Genomic DNA, 19,181 nt, shown 5'->3' on the forward strand with positions numbered 1-19,181 from the left:
TCATCTGGTCTTTGTTTCTCATCCATCCTCTGTGTCTGCTTTTCTCAAGAAGACTCAGATCCTCCGCTTTCACACCTTCCCGGCTGGCTGTGCTCCAGCTCCCGTCCTGGACCCTCTGCATGCATGGGTGTGCCTGCTCTCCCTGTGCGTCACCAGCTTTGCCAGGGAGCTGCTGTATCGTGCACTGCTTGCTGTACTCCAGAGTACCTAGACTCTTCTTCTACATGAAGTACACTCTCATCACCATGAGTGCACGCCCATCCCCTTACCATATATCCTGACTCTAAGCCAGGTTTGGGGGTGACTACAGTGTGCGTCCAGCTATGTGAGCTGCTGGGATGAAAGTAAAGTTCCCAATTTTTGAAGTTGCAGGCTTGAGGGCCACACAGTGATTTAAAGTCGGGTCGCCTGACTTAAAGGGGGGGCTGATTGATTTAAAGCCAGGGCAGCTGACTTAAACCCCGCTTCTCTCAGCTGCAGGACGAGACCAACTCTGGCAGTGCACGGGTTCGCTCCAAGCCAGCACTGCTGTTCAGGAAGAGCTTCCAGTAGCGCCTTAGTGCAGGGGGACTTGGTGTGTTGTCCTGCCCCTGCCCTCAGAGGGGGGCCACCTGCTCTTCTGGAGGAGAATCAGGGAGGGGGAAGTGCAGAGTCCCACCTGGAGTTGCGACACCCCTTGTCTGATGTCAGGGAAGGGGTGGGGCGGGGATGTGTTGTGTCCTGGGGCTGGACTCACCAGGTCGACTCAGCTTCTCAGCCTCCTAACCTCCCCACACACACCCCACAAGAGTCTCCAATAATATGTAATTGTGCCTTAGGTTCTTAGTCTTCAGACTCATACCCAGGCTCCCAGGTCCCTTGATTCAGCCAATTCCTCTGTGCTCTTTCTTCTATTAGATACAGTCCATGAGGGAGGGGCTGGGGGATGGGGCTGGAGGAACCCCAGCAACACTGACCTCAACTGACTAAAGAGAGCCGGGGCCTGCGCTCTCACATATGTGTGAGGACACTTAAGGCGGAATCGAGGGGCCCAGTTAGAGGCAGTCCTTGCTGCCTCAAGTGAGTATGGATCACCGTCGGGTGGGGAGCACGCTGACCCCTGAGAAGTACTGTTAGGAGGATGTGTTCCTCCCTCGGCTTCAAGGACGTGGGTGGGCTTCAGGGCTCCAGTTCCCCTCCAGGCCTCGAGATCTGACTGCACCCCAGTGGCCTTGCAGACCTGGCTTCCTGTCCCAGAACTTTCCAGGCTCCAGGAAGAATCCAGACTGCAGAGTTGGTGCCTGAGCGCTCCAGCTTAAAAAGTGCTGGCCCTGGGGACCCAACAGTGGAGGGAGGAAGGGTGAAGGGAGTAGGGGTGTAGGGTAGGGAGGGGTGGCTGCCCTGGGAATTGTTGAGAGAGAAATATCGCCCCCCACACCCCCTTCACCCTGCAACTGACCCATTGATGCCATAGGATCTCAGGGCCATTTAGTCAGAGATGCCTCTGCTTCTTTACTCCTGTGTTCAAAACTATGCAAAACCAACTCTTCATCCACTTGCTGCCTTGCCAGGACTTTTAAAGCACTGTTCTTTTGAAGCACTCATTCCCTAAACTGCACTTTGGAGCTGTCCCAGCTATTTAAAAGTGTTCTCCTTAAACTGAGACTAAATCCTACTCTTCTGGAAAAACGACCTTCACTTCAGAGGAGATCGTCTTTTCTGCCCATTCCTTCTTTCTACTTCCCTCTTAAGCACCCCTGTGCTCAAAGAGCTTGGTGATGTATTTTTTGCTTGATGTCAAAAAGAAACCTTCCCCATGCACCCCAAAAAGCTTTTCTGGAACATAGGTGTTTCAAAACCATGACAGTGTTTTGCAGTTAGTATACACTGGGTAGACTGCCTAGCAATCCCTCCAAGAGCCAGAGTTGAGCAACACCTTTACTTATTTGACTGGATGTCCTTCAAGTTTAGAAAGGTCCTATTCTTATGCTCCAGCAGATAAGACAGAACCCTGGATGGCTGTGGCTGTGATTAGATAGCTTCTGATGATTTTATTTCCCTTACTGAGCTGCTGCTTCTAGGTTAAATTCATTTTATTACCTGTCCATTGTGTGTGTGTGTGTGTGGTAAGTGGACCTCTCACTGTTGTGGTCTCTCCTGTTGCGGAGCACAGGCTCTGGATGCGCAGGCTCAGCGGCCATGGCTCACGGGCGTAACCGCTCCGCGGCATGTGGGATCCTCCCGGACTGGGGCACGAACCCGTGTCCCCGGCATTGCAGGCGGACTCTCAACCACTGAGCCACCAGGGAAGCCCTACCTGTCCATTTTTAAAGAAAGACTGACAAAGTCACTGTAATAGGTCAGGAGTCTGAGCTCAGGGTTTGTCAAATGTACTCACAGGGAGGAAGGTGGATAAAAATAGGTGGGTAAAATAGGAGGGTTGGAAAGTACAGCCAGGACAACCGTGTTCACCGTGCGTACTAATAAAGGCCAGAATCTCCTCATTTATGTCTGGTGGGAAGTTCTGATGGTTTCACAGGAGGGGTTTTAATTTAAACTCAAACTCAAGTTAACTCAAGTCATATTCACACTAGGGGACTTCCCAGAGGGCGCTGAAGCACCGGCAGAGCCCACCTGCACTCCCACTTTGGCACTCCAGGATCTGTTGGGTTTGGAGATGGGGTTGTTGTAACCCCAAGGAGGTGAGCAGAGACGAGGAGTTGATTACCGGTCTTCTCTGACTCTCTGGCCCAAATTGCCTGGCTTCACAGCGGGGACAGAGTTTTGCTTTCAGCAGCTGATGGGGCACTTCCAGGCTGGTGGGGTTGCCCAGTGGCCCGACAGCCTGAGAGGCTGACTGTGGTGTGACTGCCCTTTGTTTCTCCAGAATCTGTACATCAGGAGGTGCATGGCTGCGGGAGCCCATTCACCGCCCTCCCCCAAGGGGGATGGCACCTTCCCTGGCTGTACCCTATGATCACCAGGTACTTGAAATGAATGCAAGTTTTTTGACTTCAAGGAAAAGCTCACATAACCGCTTCTGCTTCATAATGTGTGAGATTTACGATAATGGAAAGTCATTATAAAGAACAGGTAGAAAACTCACCTGTTGGTCTCCAAGTAGGAGTTTATTTTGCACGAATTCCTCCTACATGAGTAGATAGTAGAGGTTTATTTTTGTTCCTGTGTGTGTAGTTGTGGCAGAGGATGTAGGTATGGTGATTTGAAGCCCTCAAAGAAATATTCTCAGAACTCTCAAGACTTTTCCTGATTGGAACGGAAAGAGATCTGGAAAAGAAGGAAAAGAAAAGGAGGAGGAGAACGAATGACTGTTTTTCAGTAAATTCACCTTCCTTTTTGATTGCTCTGTTTTCTCATTTCTTTTAACTTCTATGTATGTCTAATGGAAAAATGTAGAAAGGCTGATTTTTATGCTTTAAAAGATTTTACATCACAAAGAAACTAGAAGTGGCTAACAGAACTTATTCAAGTCAATGTTACATAGAGACTTTGATATTAAATTTGTATAATAAAATGGGTTAATCCAAATTTACTCTTTCTTTTTGAGTGAATATTTGTAACATTTTTGTAGATAATAATTTATCCTAGATATACAAAATTGTGAGAATGGGTACCATTTTTCACCACTTAAATGAATAGATCATACACTTTAAATGACAATGTTGTGTCTTACATGTTTTTTTTAATTCATTGATTTCCAAAACTTGTGTTTATTTAACTGATTTCTATCTAATAACCAGTGTCTCCCCTTTATGGTTTCTTTATATTTTATTGATCTATATTTATTGATCTATTTACATTATTATATTAGTTTCAGAGGTACAACATAGTGCTTCATAAATGTTTAGCTTGTTCTCCATTTATACTTATTATAAAAGAGTGGCTCTAGTCCGCATGCTATACTGTACGTCACTGTAGATTATTGATTTTATACATAGTGGATTCTTCCTCAGAACCTCCTACCACTATTTTGCTCCTCCACCTTGTCTCTCCCTGCTGGTAACCACTAGTCTATTCTTTAATCTGTGAGTCTGTTTTGCTGTTGTTGTTGTTGTATTCAATTTTTTAGTTGCCACGTGTAAGTGATAACCTACCAGGCTTGTTTTCTCTGTGGCTTATTTTACTAAGCATAATACCCTCCAAGTCCATCCATGTTCTTGCAAACGGCAAAATTTCATTTTTTGCTGAAGTCATCATAAAAAATCTTTTTTATCCCCTAACCTATTGATGAACACTTAGTTTGACTCTATATCTTGGCTATGGCAAATAACACTGTTATGAACATTGGTGTGCAGTTATTTTTTTGAAATAGTGTTTTTGTTTTCTTCTGATGTACCCAAGAGTAAAATTGCTGGATATTATGGTAGTTCTATTTTTAGTTTTTTGTGGAACCTCCATTCTGCTTTCCACAGTAGCTGCATTACTTCACATTCACATCTAGAGTGTACAAGAATTTCCCTTTCTCCACATCCTCACAACATTTGTTATTTGTGACCTTTTTAATGACAGTCATTCTGATAAGACTGAGGTGATATATCTCATTGTTTTGGTTTGCATTTTATTGACGATTAGCTATGTTTAGCATCTTTGTGAGTTCTGGCTGTCTCTCTGTATTTTTTCCTTGGAAAAATGTCTATTTAGGTCTTCTCATTTTTTATAAAACGATTTTGTGGTTGTTCTGATATTGAGTTGTTTGTGCTGTTTCTGTAGTTTAGATATGAACCCTTGCTTGGTCATCTTTTTGGTGTTAACCTCTTATCATGCGCAAATATTGTCTCTACTTCAGCAGGTTGTCTTTTCATTTTGTCTTTGGTTTCCTTTGCTGTGCAAAATCTTTTAAGTGTAGTGAAGTCCCATTTGTTTATTTTTGCTTTTGTTTCATTTGCCTTAGTAGACTGAACCTAAAACTGTTGCTATCATTTATGTTGAAGAATGTTCTGTATATTCCTCTAGGGGTTTTATGGTCCTACATTTAGGTCTTTCTTCAGTTTTGCGTTTATTTTATATATGGTGTGCTAAAATACTCTAATTTTATTCTTTTCCATGTAGCTGACCAGTTTTCGTAGTACCACTTATTGAAGAGACAGTTTTTTCTCCATATTGCCTGCTTTGTCATAAATCAATTAAATATATGTGTGTGGGCTTCTTTCTGGGATCTCTATTCTATTCCAGTGATCTTTGAGTCTGTTTTTGCTCTTGCCCGATTCTCTTTGATTACTCTCGCTTTTCAGTATAACCTGAAGTCAAGGTGCGTGACGCCTCCAGCTCTGTTCTTTTTCAAGATTGGCTATTTGGGGTCTTTGTGTTTCTATACAAATTTTAAAATTACTTTTTCAAGTTCTGTGAAAATGCTTTGGTATTCTGAAAGGGATTGAATTAAATCTGTAGATTGTCTTTGGTAGTATGGTTATTTTAACAGTATTAATTCTTGCAGTCCATGCACCTTCTATATTTTCCCATCTTTTTCTGTTGCCTTCAACTTCTTTCACCAATGGCTAATAGATTTCTGAGTACATGTCTTTTACCAGCTTTGGGGTGTTTTTTCCTAGGTATCTTATTCTTTTTGGTGTGATTGCATATGGTATTGTTTTCTTAATTTTTTTCTTTCTGACAGCTTTGAGTTTTGTTTTTTCTTCTTTTTCTAATTCCTTCAGGTGTAATGTTAAGTTCTTTATTTGATATTTTTCTTGTTTCCTAAGAATAAGCTTGTATCACTATAACTTCCTCCTATAACTTCCCACACTGCGTTGGCTGTGTCCCATAGATTTTGGATCATTGTGTGTTCATTTTCATATTGTCTTGGGTATTTTTAGAATCCCTCTTTAATTTCTTCAGTGTTCCTTTCTTCCCCTTTTATTCCCTTCATCTATGATGTGAGGACTATCTTTAATATTATGTTTGGATTTCTTTCAGTTGCGTGTGTGTGTGTCTGATTATTTAAGTTGCTGAGCTCTGAATTTCACATGGACACTAACAACACTGCATTGTTACTCTGCTCCCCCACAGTTACTGAATTTGACCTCATATTTTACAGCTACTTGTTTCCTGTGTCCCTTAGCTTCTTATTGTGAATATTCATGATTTTATTACTGTTTTCTTTCATCCTTCCCATTAGCTGTGTACATGGTTGATTTACTGCCTTTGTTGAATATTTGCCTTATCCAATGAGGTTTTTCCTTTAGTAAGTTTCCTTTCTTAATTTTTATGTTTCAGTCGTGGCCTTTTCTTTTTCACTGAGAAAAGCCCCTTTAAGTTTTCTCATAAAGCTGGTTTGGCGATGCTGAGCTCTTTTAGTTTTGCTTCTCTGTAAAACTTTAGATCTCACCATCAAATCTGAAGGGGAGCCTTGCTGGGTAGAGTATTTTTGTTTATAGGCTTTTCCCTTTCATGACTTTAAATATACCATGCCACTCCTTTCTGGCATGCAGAGGTTATCCTGAAAAGTCAGCTGATAACTTTATGCAAGTTCCCATGTTTGTAACTTGTTGCTTTTCCTTTGCTCCTTATAATAGTGTCTTTTTATCTTTATTTTTTTGCATTTTAATTACAGTGAGTCTTGGTGTGGTCCTCTTTGGGTTGATCCTGTTTTGGCCTTACTGTGTATACTGGGCATGGATGTCTGTTTTCTTTCCCAGGTTAGGAAAGTTTTCAGCTTTTATGTCTTCAGGCATGTTCTACACTGCTATCTCTTTCTTTTTTTGCTTCTGGGACGAGTATAATGCAAACATTAGTACACTTGATGTTGTTTCACAAGTCTGTTCAACTTTCCTCATTTCATTTTAATCTATTGTTTTACCATTCATCTTCAGTGATTGCCAGTACTCTGTCCTTCAGTTTTCTCATTCATTCCTCTGTATCATGTGGTCTACAGTAGTTTCCTTTTAGTGCATTTTTCATTTCAGTTATTGTATTCCTCATCTCTGTTTTGTTTCTCTTTAATGGTCTAACTCTTTTTTAAAAAACTCTAACTTCTTGCTGTGGTCGTCCGTTCTTCTCCTGAGTTCTTTGATCATCTTTATAGTCATTACCTTGAACTCTTTGTTGAGGAGATTGGCTATCTCCACTTCACTTAGATCTTCTTCTGAGTTCTTATCTTGTTCCTTCATTTGGATCGTGTTTCTGTGTCACCTCATTTTTCTTAACATGCTGTTTTTATTGCTATGTATGTAGTAGGCTCGTTACATTTCCTGACCTTGGAGAAGTGTCCTTTTTTAGGAGAGGTCCTATGTGTCCCAGCAGCCCACTGTCCCCTGGTCACTAGAACTATATGTTCTAGTTGTAACCCCTATGTGGGCTGCTTGGGCTCTTCTGTTGTGGTGGGCTGACTACTGTGGGTTGTCTGGTAGGCTTGGCTGCCCCCAGAGTGCTTGTTTGCTAGACTCTGCCTTGTATGGAGGCTGTCTGTGCTGCTTGGTGAGGCTAAATCTTAAGGCAGCTGGCTGCACAACGCTGGGGGACACCAAATCTAGTGCTGGATCACTTATGGGTAGAATTGCAGTCCGGGTGATATCAGGGCTAGTGCCCAGTCACTGGTCCTTCAGCTATGCTGGCTACTGAGAGGAAGACACAGGTCCTGAGCTCTGGCTGCAGGGCCCAGGAGTCGCAGAGTTGGTGTTGGATCACTGTTCCTGACACAGCTATCTGCAGGGTCTGTGGTATCCCTAATCTTGTGCTGGCATTCTGATGGGCAGGGTCAGGACCAAGCTGAGTCCATGGCTGCTTCTGGCCTGCAAGCGAGTGTTCTGGTCACACAGGCTGCTGGACGGTGGTATTCCTGGAGCTGGTGTGTGCCTGTTGGTGTATGAAGCTGATCCCACTGCTAGAGCAGATTTGCTGTTGGGTAAGTCCAAGCTCCATCCAGTCCCTGTGCAGTAATCACCTGCCAACGGTGAGACTGATTCCAAGGTCGGAGCAGACTTACTTGTCAGAGGGGCCAGGGACTCTGGGGCTGGTGTCTGTCCACTGAGGTGTGGAGGCTGGTCCTGGGGCTTTTGGTGGCTGGGCCCATGTCCAGGGGCAGCTGTGCATTGAGAGGTTCTGAAGGCAGCCTGTTTGCTGGTGGATGGGGCTATGTCCCTGCTCAGTTAGTTGCTTGGCCTGCAGCCTCCTAGTAATTGTGTCTACGGTCTGGTGGAAATGAGAAGAGCTAGGTCCTGAGGCTAAAAAGATAGAGGGAGGATTTGGAAATTATGCTTGCTGGTGCCACTGGCCACGAGGTAGAAGGAGCTCCCCCAAATGGCTGCTGCCAGTGTCTATGTCCCTGAGGCTGTGCTGTAGTTGCCTCTTGCCTCTCTGGGAGACTCTCCAAGATCAGGAGGTAGGTGTGACCCAGGATCCTTTCAAATGACTGCTTCTGTTCTGATTCTCCGGTCATGTGGGATTTTGTGAGCATCTTTATTTTTTTTTTTCTGGTACGCGGGCCTCTCACATTTGTGGTCTCTCCAATTGTAGAGCACAGGCTCGGGAGCTCAGGCTCAGCGGCCATGGCTCACGGGCCGCTGCCCCCGCAGCATGTGGGATCCTCCTGGACCGGGGCATGAACCTGTGTCCCCTGCATCGGCAGGCGGACTGTCAACCACTGCGCCACCAGGGAAGCTCTGTGAGCATCTTTTAAGTGTGGACTCTCTATCTCCCACAACCCTCTGGCTCTCTAGAAAATAAGCACTACTGGTCTTCAAACCCCAACTTTCTAGGAATACTTCTTTCCAGCACAGGATCCCTGGGTTTGGGAGCCTGATGTTCTGTTCATACCCCTTGCTACCTGGAAGCACCTCAGAAATTGTAACTATTCTCGTATTTCTGGGCCACCCACCTGGTGGTATGAGTCTTGACTTTATTGAGATTTTGCCCTTCCTTCCTGTCTTGCTGAGGCGCTTTCCTTATATCTTTAGCTCTAATACATCTTTTATGGTAGGTCCCAGCCTTTTTCATCAATTGCTGTTCTGTAAACAGTTGTGACTTTGGTGTGCCCATAAGAGGCATCAAGCTCTGGGTCTTTGAATGCTGCCATCTTGGACAATCTCTCCACTTCATTCTTAAATCATATTATTTAATTTTTGTTAGTATCTTATTTGATTAGCGACAGTTTGAAATTTATGATCACTCATGTTTACTTCTGTTTTAAAAAATTGAATAGTGCATTCATTCATTTTGAAATGAAGGCAGTGACCTGTGAATTTACATAACTCAAAAATCAAGGATAGGAAAAAAGCCTTTTCTACCTGTGTTACCCTCAAACCCTGCTCCCCAACCCAGCCTGGGGATTAACCTCTTGCACCCATGCTCACCTTCTGTTTTTGGACCGTTAACCATCACTGCATCTGTATGTGTGTTGACAAAGTGAACTCTAGTCTTCCCAGTTTTTGTTTTGTTTTTTGGATTAGAGAACAGTCCTACTATGAATGTACATTTACTGGTCAGCTAAAGTTCATATATAAACCTGTCAAGCACATTACCATAATTGGAATTGCTTGTATATACACTTTGATAAATTTTAGAGACAATGGTAGAACAGAAGTAAATTGTATTTCAAATCCCACAATATTCTCACACCATGAAAACCCTTCCCTTTTTAATATATTTGTGTGTAGTTTATCTTTATGCCCATACTATATTTCCCAGAGATGGGTAAGTGTTATGTTTCTTGCTAGCACATTTATCGTATTGTTCAAAGTCAAGCATTTAGTGGTTTAACATGATCATATTTCCATGAGCTTGCAAATACAAGATCTTCCCTCACACTGTCTTTTACTCCCTGCTGTTTTATATTGCCCTCCTAATTCTCAGTCCTGGTCTTTCTTTATGTTCTTCATCAACCTGGATAGGTTATACTATTTTCTCCCTTACTCAAGACCAATAGAATAGAATAGAACAACCAGAAATAAACCCTGATATATGTCCAACTGATTTTTGACAAGTTTCCAAGACTTTTCAAAGTAGAAAGGATAGTATTTTCAACAAATGGTGCTGAGAAGTCTTGTTGTCAACATGCAAAAGAAGGAAGATGGACCCTTACCTAACATCATATGCAAACATTAATGGAAACGTATCAAGAAACTAAATATAAGACCTAATAAAATAAAAAGTCTTAGAAGAAGACACGGGACAAGAGCTTCATGACATTGGATTTGGCAGTGTTTTCCTCAATATGAAATGAAGGAACAGCAGAGGTACAGCTAACAAAAAAATTAAAAATTTGCAATACATAATTTTTAAAAAATGTGTATCAAAGAAATGTAAACAGAATAAAATTGCAACCCATAAGATGGGAGAAAACATTTGAAAGCCATCTATCTGACAAGAGATTTCTATTCAGAATATACAGAGAACTCCTACAGCTCAACAAAAAGCAAAAACGCTGATTCAAAAATGGATCAAAGACTTGGATAGAGGGTTCTTCAAAAAGATGTACAAATGACTAAGCACTTGAATAGATGCTCCGTATCACTAAATGCATGTTTATATATTTGTGTGCATGCATACACACACAAGCACACAGACACATACACAAGCAGAAAACAAGTATTGGTGAGGATGTGAGGGAGTTGGAAGGATTGTGCTGTCAGTGGGAATGTAGAATGATACAGCTGCTTTGCAAAAGAGTATGGCAATTTTTCAGATATTGAAAAATAGAATTACTACATGATCAAGGAATTTTACTATGAGGTATACCCAAAGGAATTGAAATCAGGGTCCTAAAGAAATATTTGTACTCCAGTGTTTAGAGCAGTAATAATCACAGCAGCTAAAATATGAAAGCAACCTAAGTGTTCATCCACTAGTTCCTGGATAAACAAAGTGTGGTATACCCATATAATACAATATTGTTCACTGTTAAGAAGGAAAAGATCTAGAAATATGCTACAACATGGATGAGTCTTGAGGAAATTTAGATACCAAAATGCCATTTTTTGACTTTTAGTGAGTTATAACAATACAACTACTTATTTCAATTATATGGGGTACTTAGTGTAGTCAAAACCATAGAAATTGGAAGGGTAATGATGTTTTTCAGGTGGTTGTGGAACAAAAAGGAAAGTTATGTTTAAAGGATATAGAGTTACAGTTTTAAAACGTAGAAAACAATTAGAAAGATAAATGGTGATGTGCATCACCCAATAATATGAATTATTTAATATCACTGAACGGTGCACTTTATAATAATTCACGTTATATTTTATGTTATTTGATTTTACTAACATACAAAATTGGGAAAGAATGTAATATCAGGAAAGGGAGTGACCCTTGGATAGAGCAGAGAGTAATCAGAAGGGTGAGACACTGCGTATGTTGAAGAAGAAGAGCTGAGCGTCTTCATTGGACAGAAGAGACTTTATAAAAAAAGAAAAAAAATACTCCGAGGGTGTATTAAATAGATATCTGTGGGTGTACTGCTATCTCCCATGGGTTATCTTAAAGAGTCTTTAATAAAGTCCATAAGGCTTGCTGAGGCTTTTTTAAAAACTGGATTCCCTAGGAGATAATTAGAGGGTGGTACTTAAGTCTATGTCTAGGTTGACAGATTTTGCAGGGAAGATGAACCTGAGAACAGTGGAGGTCCAGAGAGTGTAAGTACATGGAAATTAGAAAAAAAAATAATAGAGGGAATTAGGAAAACTTTGGACTTCGAAGGTCATGTATTACTGAGTCAGACCTGAGGTTTCTAAGGAGTTATATACACAGTTGCTCTTTGGATTACTTGTTGATAAAGATAAGTGGAAATACTAGAGTCGTTTCCAAGTGTATGTAAGATATAATGAGAGGATAGAGGTGGAAAGTAGGGAGGCCCAGAGAAAAGTGGGAAGGTCATATTGGGCCACGATGGTGGTAATATCCCGCAGAACAGACGGTAGGGCAGACTATGGATTCATCTTTTTTATTTCGGCTCCCCACCTCATCCTTAATAATTCTTTGGGAATATTTCATTGCTCTGTGATGCAGGTACATAATTCGAGTGAGGAGACTACACCCTCAGAGTCCAGCTGTCTGAGTCCCCAGTGTGTTTCAAATGATGGAGAGTTGTTGCTTCTTTATGAGAAGAGTTAGTACCTCGTAGCTAAGCTTAAGCTGGAGCTTATGCAATATTGATTCTATTTTATATATACTGATAGCATGGAGGTTCCTCCTCCTCTTTTCTTGACCATTATGAAATGAATCTATATTTCTCAATATTTGGGTATATCAGATAAATACATTAAGTAAAGGAATCTTATATATTGCTCCCTTCATAATTAGCTCTTTCTTGTTTCTCTTTTACATTTAGTAAATTAGCGCAGGGAGAGACCTTGAAATGTTCTAATCAGGAGAGATTAGAACATCATATTTCTAGAGAGGTTGGTTGGATAGAGCAGGGGTCCCAGTGAGAATCAAAGCTTCTGTTTCTACTTGGAAGTGTACCTGTGTAGAGTAGAGGGCTCCAGGAAATATCCTAGAGTATTGCAATAAGAAGGGCAGGATCTGGTACCAGATCAGTGTACTATGACATGTTTGTCAGTCATCTGATGTGAGATTCTTAGAGCCAATCCCATATGGTAGGGCTGAGTGCACAGTGATGAAGAACCTGTGAAAGCCCCTGATTGCATGTTAAACATGAAGCTCTGATTTTGGGGAGAATTTTCTTACCTGACTGAATGTCACCCTTCTGTGGGGATGAGATTCTGTGTTTTTCCTCTCTTGATGACCACTGACTGAAAATCATTAGAGGATCATGTCTAGAAAGCATTCATTATTTAATTTATTATAGAAGACAACATAGAAAACTTATTTATCCACTTTCAAATTGAGGATCAAGGGGAATGACATCAGTGAAAATGTCAGAGTAGGGAGCTCTGGCTTGTGTCCATCATCAGAAACACTGACATACGTGGTAAAACCTGTCAGAATGATCTTATCAACACATGAAATTTTTCTTTTCTTTTTTTTGTAGATTTATCTTTCATTGAAACTTAACTTACTACAGGATGTGGAGAATAAACAGGGAAGTAGAACCTGTATTTCCTGATGAGAGAATCACTAAGTCACATTAGCTGTTCTGAGCTATGTCTTACTCACCGTGACTGTAATTAAAACAAACAAAACACTTTTTTTTTGTAAGTCAGTTCTGACATTTCCTCGTTAAAGACAAGGTAACAGATACAGGCTTAGATCTACCAGAATTGAGCAAAATTTTGATTGTACCTGTGTTGAATATATGAGCATGACCTGCTACAAATCTTCATTATACTTATTGCCACAACTGACAAATTCCCTTTTTCCACTCCTGATATGTTGCATGTAAGGAATGCATAGGTCACTAACCCTAGCTGGTCACAGGTAAACTCTGCCACATGGATTACTGCATGTTTTCCTGCTGGAAGACCACACGTTCTAGAGTATCATGCCTGCAGAGTATCTGGGCTCTTGTTTTGTCTGGATAAAGGTTAGATAATCACCTAATTTTATGAGAAATATATAAATTGTATTTGCAAATTTTTCAGGTTTTTATTTGTCCATTCTCTTTCAAGTCCTAAGTGCAAATATTAAAGTGATTTCCAAGAGCATGGTAAATAAGACAGCTACATTTATGCTCCGAAATTAGCAATAAAGCATAAAATTGTAAATACATTAATGTGTGATTAATGTGTAGATACTTATGTAAATGCAATTTTAGTAATGCTTTGTGGAGAGCTTCAGAATCTAGGTATTAAAAAAAAAGAAGAAGGATTTCTTGAAAGTCTCAGGGAATTATAGATAAGTCTTTGTGTCTATAAATATCAATCATAAATAATGCATATTCTCAGAAATAAACTAGGCATAAAATTGTAGGAAAACACTTCATGAAATGAAAGAGCATGTGATGGCCATACAAGAAAAAAGAATATTCTCAGAGAATAATGAACAGTGTGGAGTTTAGCAGAAGGGTAATACAGATTCAGAGAGTTATACTTTGGAGAGCCTAATTATGAGTTCCTCATATTTCATCTTTGGAAAGATGGTAATCATCTGAAATACGATGTTATAAGATGACGTTAACATACTTAAATACTTTTGTTTAGAAATGACCACTTAGAACCAGAATAAATGAAAGAGAACACAAAATTATGTTTCTGTTGATTTTTGAAGATCTCAGGTGAGTGCTGATAATTTAAAAATACATGCTGTCTTTCACTGCAAAGTAAAGAAGCTCTTACAGTGGAGGATTCCTGGACTGAATGTCAATATTATGACATAGTGTGAGTGTGTTTCATGTTTGGTAATTGCAGTCATTGTTGCTTTTGTTGTGGTCATCCATTTACAATGCTTGGTGTCAGCATTGCTTGATTGCTCGTGGTCATCCATTTACAATGCTTGATTTATCTCTTGTAAAAATAAAATACAGTCTGTGTGTGTGAAGAAAAACATACATGATGTCTTGATAAAATTGTATGGAATTTGAGATCTGGAAAAAAGCATTTCTTTTCTGTAATGCTAGGATGCTAATTGGACATTTTTGCAAGAAAGAGATTTCAGGATGCAAATCTGGTGTCTCTAAGGTGGGAAGTCAGTTCATGGCAGAAGATTATATTAAACTTGTGTGAGTGCAGAAATATTTCTGTGGAAGGAAGAGGTCACGAATCCCTTTTTAACAGTTAGTGGTTTATAGTATACTGAATGAGCAAAATGGCTATTTCTGAACTTTAGAAAAAAATAATGTAGTTTTTTAAGTGCCCATCAGCGGATGAATGGATAAAGAAGATGTAGCACATATATACAATGGAATATTACTCAGCCATAAAAAGAAACGAAATTGAGCTATTTGTAATGAGGTGGATAGACCTAGAGTTTGTCATACAGAGTCAAGTAAGTCAGAAAGAGAAAGACAAATACCGTATGCTAACACATATATATGGAATGTAAGAAAAAAAATATCATGAAGAACCTAGGGGTAAGACAGGAATAAAGACACAGACCTACTAGAGAACGGACTTGAGGATATGGGGAGGGGGAAGGGTGAGCTGTGACAAAGCGAGAGAGAGGCATGGACATATATACACTTCCAAACGTAAGGTAGATAGATAGTGGGAAGCAGCCGCATAGCACAGGGAGATCAGCTCGGTGCTTTGTGACCGCCTGGAGGGGTGGGAAAGGGAGGGTGGGAGGGAGGGAGATGCAAGAGGGAACATATGTATATGTATAACTGATTCACTTTGTTATAAAGCAGAAACTAACACACCATTGTAAAGCAATTATACCCCAATAAAGATGTTAAAAAATAATAATAATATAGTTTTTCTGCATTTATATAATGAAGCTGATGTAGAATATCAAAAATTCTTTATTTTGAAAAACAATGTAATCAATTTGACATAATTCATATATATTGAACCTGTGGTACACACACACAATAAAACTTACATTCAAAATATCTTTTGCACTTAAGAAATATTTTCTAGTGTAGTTGATTTACAATATTGTGGGGTTTTTAATACATGTTTATTGGAGTATAATTGCTTTATAACACTGTATTAGTTTCTGCTTTACAACAAAGTGAATAACCTATATGTATACATATATCCCCATATCCCCCCCTCCTGAGGCTCCCTCCCACACTTCCTATCCCACCCCTGTGGGAGACATAAAGCACCGAGCTGATCTCCCTGTGCTATGCGGCAGCTTACCACTAGCTCTTTTACATTTGGTAGTGTATATATGTCAGTGCTACTTTCTCACTACGTCCCTGTCTCCCCTTCCGCCCTGTGTCTTTAAATCCGTTCTCTACATCTGTGTCTTTATTCCTGCCGTCACTAGGTTCGTCAGTACCATTTTTCTAGATTCCATATATATGTGTTCACGTATGGTATTTGTTTTTCTCTTTCTGACTTACTTCACTCTGTATGACAGACTCTAGGTCCAACCACCCCACTACAAATAACTCAATTTTGTTCCTTTTTATGGCTGAGTAATACTCTATTGTATATATGGGCCACATCTGCTTTATATATTCATCTGTCGATGGACATTTAGGTTGCTTCTATGTCCTGGCTATTGTAAATAGTGCTACAGTGAACATTGTGGTACATGTATCTTTTTGAATTATGGTTTTCTCCGGGTATATGCCCAGTAGTAGGATTGCTAGGTCATATGCTAGTTCTATTTTTAGCTTTTAAGGAACCTCCATACTGTTCTCCATAGTGGCTGTATCAGTTTACATTCCCACCCACAGTGCAGGAGGGTTCCCTTTTCTCCACACCCTCTGCAGCCTTTATACATTGTTGTATTAATTTCTGCTGTGCAGCAAAGTGATTGAGTTATATATATATTCTTTTCCATTATGGTTTATCACAGGATATTGAATATAGTTGCCTCTGCTATACAGTAGGTCTTTGTGGTTTGTCCATCCTATGTAGAATAGTTTGCTTCTGCTATTCCAAAACTCCCAATATTTCCATCACTTTCTCCTTGGCAACCACAACTCTGTTTTCTATATCTGTGTGTTTGTTTCTGTTTCACTGACATGTTCATTTCTGTCCTGTTTTTGATTCCACATATAAGTGATATTATATGGTATTTGTCTTTCTCTTTCTGACTTACTTCACTTAGTATCATTATCTCTAGGTCCATCCATGTTGCTGCAAATGGCATTATTTCATTCTTTTTTTATGTCTGAGTAATATCTATTGTATAAATATACCACACCTTCTTTACACATTCATTTTTCAATGAACATTTAGGTTGTTTCCATATCTTGGCTATTATAAATACTGCTGCAATGAACATAGGGTTTTATGTATCTTTTTGAATTATAGTTTTGTCTAGATATATGTCCACAAGTGGGATTGCTAGATCATATGGCAACTCCCTTTAGAGTTTTCTTGAGGAACCTCCATCCTGTTTTCCATAGTGACTGCACCAACTTTCATGGCCACCAGCAGTGTAGAAGGGTTCCCTTTTCTCCATACCCCATCCAGCATTTGTTAATTGTAGATTTTTTTAGTGATGGCCATTCTGATCAGTGTGAAGTGATACTCATTGTAACTTGGATTTGCATTTCTCTAATAATTAGTGATGATGAGCATCTTTTCATGTGTCTATTGGCTATCTGTATGTCTTCTTTGGAGAAATGTTTCTTTAGGTTTTCTACCCATTTTCCCATTGAGTTATTTGTTATTTTGTTATTGAGTTGTATGAGCTGTTTTTACAGTTTGGAAATTAAGCCCTTGTCAGTCTCATCATTTGCTAATATTTTCTCCCAGTCCATAAGTTGTATTTTCATTTTGATTATGGTTTCCTTTGCTGTGCAACAGCTTATAAGTTTGATTAGTTCCTGTTTCTTTTTTGCTTTTACAGTAAGTCCCTTACATATGAACAAGTTCTGTTCCAAGAGTGCATTTGTAAGTCCAATTTGTTTGTAAGTGCAACAAAGTTAGCCTAGGTACCCATCTTACACAGTCGGGTATATGGTATTGTACCGTAATAGGTTTATAATACTCTTCACACAAACAATACATAAAAAATAAACACAAAAATAAAGAAAACATTTTAAATCTTACAGTACAGTAACTTGAAAAGTACAGTAATACATTACAGTAGCTGGGATACTCGGGCTGGCATCGAGGGAACAGGCGAGAAGAGTTACTGATTAGAGGAGGGAGAGGAGGTGGAAGAAGGTAGAGGTGAAGGATTATCAGCAGTAGGAGACAGAGGGTAAGCTGCCATTTCACTCATACCTGACGTTGATGGCGCAAGTTCTGGTTCCTTGCTGGATTTAATTCTATCTACCCTCTTGAAAAAATGATCCATTGATGTCTGGGTCATAGCTCTTTTTTTCTCATCATAGATGACAAGGTAGCACTGGATTTCATTCTGAATGGCTGCTGCCGCCTTTGGGTACCATTCTAGTTTCGGGTCCTGTGCCTCAAAAACTAACAGTGCTTCCTCAAATAAAGAAGATTCCCTTGCCATTTTCAGTGTTGTGAATCTCTTCAGTTACTTCTTCTTCCTCCTGTCCTTCTTCATCCTTTCTCTGGGCCTCCAATTCCATCAGTAAGCTCCTCATGTTGCACAGCAAGGAGTTCAATGAAATCGTCCTCTTGCAGATCTAGCTCCAGCTTCTCACTGAGGGTCACTACGTTCCTGAAGACCTCTTCAGACTTCTGATATACCTTCTCAAATGCACAAAAATCATGAACTGTGGGCAACGGTTCTTCCAAACCCCATTCGTTTTGACCACCATACCTTCACACCATGCAAAGTCAATGTTTTTATGGTCTTGTAGATGTTATATTCCTTCCAAAGTTGTCCCTAGGTTGTTCCTGATTTGTCACTTAACTTTACTGCCTGACAAAAAGTGTGACATAAATAATATTTCTTAAAAGTTGCTCTAACTCCCTGGTCCACAGGTTGGATGAGCAACGTAGTATTTAGTGACAGATGCACTACTTTGACGTTGGGATGAAAGTCATCCATGGATGGGGGGTGGCCCAGAGCATTGTCGAGCAGCAAAAGAATGTTTTGCTGGAACGTCCTTCTCCAAGCAATATTTCTCTACATCTGGGATAAAGTGGTGGCAAAACCAGTCCTGGAACGTGGCCTGTGTAATCCAGGATTTGAGGTTGTGCTTCCACACAACAGGAAGAGAGCCCTTGGCTATGTTTTTAAGGGTTCTTGGATTCTCTGAATGATAAACTAAGAGAGGCTTCAGCTTCATATCACCAGAAGCATTGCCGCCACACAACAGTTAGCCTATCCTTTGCTGCTTTACAGCCCGGCATCAACTTTTCCTCCTTACTGATGTAACTTCCGTCTGGCATCCTCTTCCAGTACAGTTGTGTCTCATCCACATTAAAAACCTGGTTGGGTAAATACACACCATCATCAGTAATTTCTCAAAGTGTTTCCAGAAGTTCCCGGACAGCTACCCTATCTGCACTTGCTGCCTCTCCACTTACTTTTATATTGTGAAGGTTGGCTCTAGCCTTGAACCGATGAAACCAGCCATGGGTGACATTAAAAGATGTGCCCTCTGATTCTTTGCTGTGTTTCTTCTTCAAGTCTTCATAAAGGCTTTTAGCTTTCTCTTGAATCAGCATTATGCTGAGCAGGACTCAGTGCTGATGTTGATCCTGCATCTGCACACTGAGAAGTTTCTCCATCTCCTCCATCACTTTTCCATGCTTCTTCAATATTTTCTCAACATCCTCAGCACAGCAGACTTCACATGTTCC

The 19,181-nt window shown here is 40.4% G+C and overlaps 1 long non-coding RNA gene across 1 annotated transcript in view; it reads right to left on the reverse strand.

The window, feature by feature from the left end:
• LOC137224412 (uncharacterized) overlaps positions 1–19,181 on the reverse strand; it is a 286,239-nt gene that overhangs the window by 27,236 nt on the left and 239,822 nt on the right. The gene's annotated exons all lie outside the window — the stretch shown is intronic.

This window comes from Pseudorca crassidens, chromosome 5 (genome assembly GCF_039906515.1).
Source record: "Pseudorca crassidens isolate mPseCra1 chromosome 5, mPseCra1.hap1, whole genome shotgun sequence".
NCBI classification, from domain to species: domain Eukaryota; kingdom Metazoa; phylum Chordata; class Mammalia; order Artiodactyla; family Delphinidae; genus Pseudorca; species Pseudorca crassidens.